The sequence below is a fragment of the Pteropus vampyrus genome, unplaced genomic scaffold (assembly GCF_000151845.1).
Source record: "Pteropus vampyrus isolate Shadow unplaced genomic scaffold, Pvam_2.0 Scaffold98, whole genome shotgun sequence".
Taxonomy (NCBI): Eukaryota; Metazoa; Chordata; class Mammalia; order Chiroptera; family Pteropodidae; genus Pteropus; species Pteropus vampyrus.
In genome coordinates, this window is record NW_011888879.1 from 4,763,623 (window position 1) to 4,768,859 (window position 5,237).

Consider the following 5,237-nt stretch of genomic DNA (forward strand, 5'->3'; position numbering starts at 1 on the left):
AGACTTCCTGAAGAGTTTGGTAGGAAGCAGTGTGGAACTCTGTTAAAGGACTCTATCAACCTAAAGAGGAAAATAGTTTTAAAATTCCATGTGATTCTACATTAGCACCTTGTTCCTGTAACAACAGTAATTTGGGACATAAAATAACATCAGTTGTATCCCTCTGTTAAACACAAGAAAGAGTAAACACAAGAAACCAGTTCTTACTCCAGTCAGGAAACCAGTGTGTTGACTTCGCTAGTTGCTAATTAATACTCTAACCACATACTCAGGAAATGGGAGAAGGAACTAAGGATTTGGGTAAAAACTCCATCTATCAGACTCTACTCTGAATAAATACATGATGTTCTGATTTCCAGGAATTAAACGAGGCCAGTTAGTAATCCCAAAAGATCTACGAATTTCTTTCCTCATTGCATAGCTGCTGTGGTAAATGGCCACAGGTTACTTTGGAGAAGGCTAAGAGGGACATACGTGACACAAACTTGTGATGTTATGGCAGGGTCCTTTCTCAAAGGGCGTGAACTAAATCCAACCTGGGAAATGGATAAGGGATCGTGACTACAACAGTGGCTCAAGTCAGACCTATAGTTTTCAGTTACATAAATCAAATAGAACCACTTGGGGCATTTGGGTCACATAATCAAGTAGCCAAGGCCAAAAAATATCCCTTTGTCAGACTATACTGTAAAGCTTTTCAGGGTGCTAATTCTCTGTTCACCTGTGTATTTCTCAATGCCTTAAATAGTCAATCGGGCTCTTCTGCAGGATATAGTAGGAAGATGGCTGAGCAGATCACACATAATTCCACTCCAACACTCCCCTTCTAAGTCTCTGATTTCCTTTCTCTATATTGTATCAAGGCATTTCTAGCATCTCACTTCCAATTTATGCTGATTCAAAACTTCAACCAAGTATATAGAACCACACCCAGCTGTGCAAGCTGACAAAATGAGACAGACTCTCTGGAATAAGTGTACCCATATCGATAGTTGGAGTACACTTTAAATTAAGTTCCTTCAAGATCCAGCACTCTGCGCTCTCTCAGGATGCACTTTGTATTTGTCTCTCAGAACATACTGGGATCTGGCTATCTGTTCTGGAGACGAGGGATTAATTGTAGGGATAAAGCAGTGAACTGTTTTTTGCAAGGTAACTACCTGAGTGAGGTTATTAAGGGATCGTCGGCCAGAGCAAAAACATCTAAGGGGGTTCTTCCACTTTAAGCGAAGCTCACTGGAGGTAAAGATTTAGGATACTGATTCGTCCAAATTTTTCCAAAACTCTTAATCCAATTCTCAGAATGCCACTCTCTTGACCAGTTTCTCTCACTTAAGAGACCTGACAAGATAGCAAACTGCTGATTTACAAGATCAAACTTTCTTTTCCATCTATCTCAGCCTTAAAGCTATAGGAGAGGCCAGAAAAGCGAATCTCTCACAATTTCAGTCTCCATATGGAGACTGACTCTCCCTTATTAGGGAAAGGAATTCACAAAGCCCAAGAAGAGTTTACAAAGGCAGAAGCATCAATAAAAAGTAAAAGCCAATATCTACATTTGTCTACCATACCTTATCATCCATGGCCATTTGATCCCTTTCTCTGCTGCCACCCTTTTCCCACTCTGCTTGGAACCCTTCTTCTAACCCATGGATCCTTTCCTAGTTCTCAAGAGTGGATAAGACTGTTAACTTTAAAATGTGAGTACATTGTAAATATGAGTTATCCCCAAACTGCAAACTTCAACCTATTTTTAGATCACGTAGGCCAGAGAACAAAACTTGCCAAGTAAAAACATTTCTTAGGAAGTGTGAGATTTAGCACTACACAGTGTTGTCTTTACCTATATTACATAATCTATTGTATGTCTAAATGAAATTAACTCATTTACCCAAAGCCATTCTGAAATTAAAGAGCTAGGATCCAACCCCAGGCTGACTTCAGTGCTCATGCTTTCAGTCACTTGGTGATCTACTTTATTATGGGAAATAAAGACATACATAAAAGTTTAATTATAAACTTTGACCACAGGCAGTCCCATAGAAACTTCTGGAATAGAATTATTACAAAAATAGTTAACTACTGGCCTACTTTACTTTTTCCATATCTGAAACCCTCTTAACCAGTATACGTCGTACTCAATAACCTATTCATATGCACAAAACACTAACTCAGCTTCATTCCCACTTTCTATGGCCAAGATTTTCCCAGAATTATTTTTGATAGCAAAATCTTTGCAAACTACAACTTTGAATTAAAACCCATTAAACACCAGATCTCAGTATTCAGTTACGACTTGAAAATCTTAATACGTTTGGTAAGAATGTATTTTCTTAAGTGTGCCCAATCCCATATTTTATTGCATACTTTCAAAGCTAAAGTATTTGTGTTTCAGAGATGGAAAGGACTGTAGACACCACCAACCCCTTCATCTTAGGACACTGCTAATGGGGTTAAGGAACTAAGACACTTGGCCAAGGTTACACCACAATTAGGGTACGGTATGCCTTAAAGTCTAATAGCTACTTTGCTTTTCTTTTAGTTTCTGTTGGTATATTTTTCCATTCTTCTGCTTTCAATTTTTTTTTTAAACTAATGCTTCATATGGACAATATGTACCTGCATTGTTTTTAGTCCACTCTGCCAATATTTGCCTTTTATTGTAGTGTTTAGTCCATTACCATCGAATGTAATTAATGGTAACAGGATTTATACGTTAGTTTGCTGATTTCTATTATGTCTTTCTCTATACTTCCATTACAGGCTTTTGTGTTAAACGTTATTTTCTCATATACTACTTTAATTTCCTTGTTTCTTTCATGTTTGTTTGTTTTGGTTTTTTTTGGAATTATTTCCTTGTGGCTGTGCTAGAGATTAACATCCTAATTTAAAATAATCTAGTTCAGATTAATACAAACCTAATTTTAATAGATTACAAAACCTTTGCTGCTCCAATATAGCTCCATTCCCTCCTGGATGTTCTATGCTATTGCCATAAAAATTATACTTATACATTATAGGCCATTCAACAGTTTTATATTTATTACTTCATGTAGTTTTCTTTTAAATCAGAATTACAAACAAAAGTACTGTTATGGAGTGAATGTTTGCATCCCTGCCAAATCCATTATGTTGTAGCCCTAACCCCTAATGTGATGGTATTGGGAGACTGAGCCTATGGGAGATAATCAGTTTAGATGGGGTCATGAGGGTGTCCTTATAAAAAGTGAAAGTAGCCAGAACACTCTCCTCGTCTGCCACATGAAGAAACATTGAGAAGGCCAGCTGTGTGCAAACCAGGAAGAGGATCCTCACCAGGAACCAAATCTACCCAAACCTTAATCTTGGACTCCCAAACTCCAGAACAATGAAAAATAAATGAGCTGTTCAAGCCACCCCGTCTATGGCATTTCGTTATAATAGTCCAAGCTCACACTAATAAATCTATGTTGTTAACCAGTGCTCCTTATTTTTGTGTGGGTTTATGTTACCACCTAATGTCCTTTATGTCCTTTCATTTCTGCCTAAGACTCCCTGCCACTAACAAATTTGTTCTGTTTTATGTAGAAATGTCTTAGTACCTTCCATTTTTGAGAAATAATGTTGCCTCTAGAATTCTTGGTTCACTGCCTTTTCCTTTCAGCACTTTGAATGCCATTCATTACCGCCTGGCCTGAAAGACTTCTCAAGAGAAGCGAGTTGTTAATCCAACCTAAGATCCCTTGTATCACTTTTCTCTTTCTGCATCCAAAAATGTGTCTTGGAAGCGTCTGTTGGGCTTCTTAGATGTACAGATCGTTTTTCACCAAATTTTGAAATTTTGGGCAATTATTTCTTCAAATACACTTCATGCCCCTTTACTACTTCTCCTTCTGGGACTCACATTATGCATGTTAACACACTTGATGGTGTCCCATAGGTCTCTGTAGGTTTCCTGCCCCTCCTTCGTTCCTTTTTCTGGTAGGTACTTTCAATTGGCCTATGTTCGTTTTATATTTCAAATCTGCTTAGCCTTACTATTGAATTTATTTCATTTACTGTATTTTTCCAATCCAAAATTTCTATTTGGTTCTCTTATAACTTTTACCTATTTTTATTCTCTACTTGATGAAAGACCTTTCACATTTTAGTTTTAAGACATGGTTTTAGTTCTTTGAACATGTTTTTAAAAGCTGATTTAAGTCTTTGTTTAATTAAGCCCAACATCTGGGCTTCCTTATACTTTCCTATTTCTTTGTATGTCTTGTAAATTTGCTGAAAACTAGACATTTAAAATACTATAATGTGGCACATCTGGACAAAAGAATCCCTTCACATCCTTGGGGTTGGTGGTGTTTGCTGTTTGATTAGTGAACTTCCTGGACTAATTCTGTAAAGTCAGCATTACAGAAATGAGGCTGTGTGACCTCTATATTCTGCTTTGTTAGCTTAAAAGTCAGCAAATGGTTGGACAGAAAATTCCTTAAATGCCTTGAAACAATAACTCTCCCAGGCTTGATGAAGTGCTCTGTGAATGTGCTGGGACATGCCTTCAACATGCCAACATGAAGTTTACAACTCTGCCTTAGCCTTCACTTCCTGCATATAGAGCCTCAAGTTCTGCCACAGGTTAGATTAGTACCTCCTTTCTTTTTTTCTTGAGATGCATACAGCCCTGCACAAGTAGGTATGTAATGAGGATTTTAAGATGACTCCTTTTCTCATCTGGCATTTCAATTATTTCATGTTCAGTTATCTAAGAATCCTGAGTCTCAGTTTTCTCAAATATACAAAGGAAATACTGTCTTTCTCACAAGGTTCAGAGGATTTAAAATGATGTATAAAGCTATATTACAAAGCTACAATAACAAATAGTATGATACTGGCAAAAGTACAGTCGTTAACAGAGCCCAGAAATAAACCCTCACATATAAGGTCAATTAATTTTTGAGTGAGGCCGCCAAGACAATCCAAGGCAGAAGGGCATCTTTTCAACAAAAGATGCTGGGAAAACTGGATGTCTATATGTTAAATCCTTACCTTTCAACAAATACAATACTCAAAAGGGACCAAAGACCTAAAAGTAAAAGCTAAAACTATAAAACTCTTAGAAGAAAACCTAGAGGAAAATCATGACATTGTATTTGGATAAGACACCAAAAGCACAGGCAACAACAACAAAATATAGGCAAACTGAACTTCACTAAAATTTAAAACTTTTGTGCAAAGGACACTATAGAAAGTAAAAAGGCAAGCCA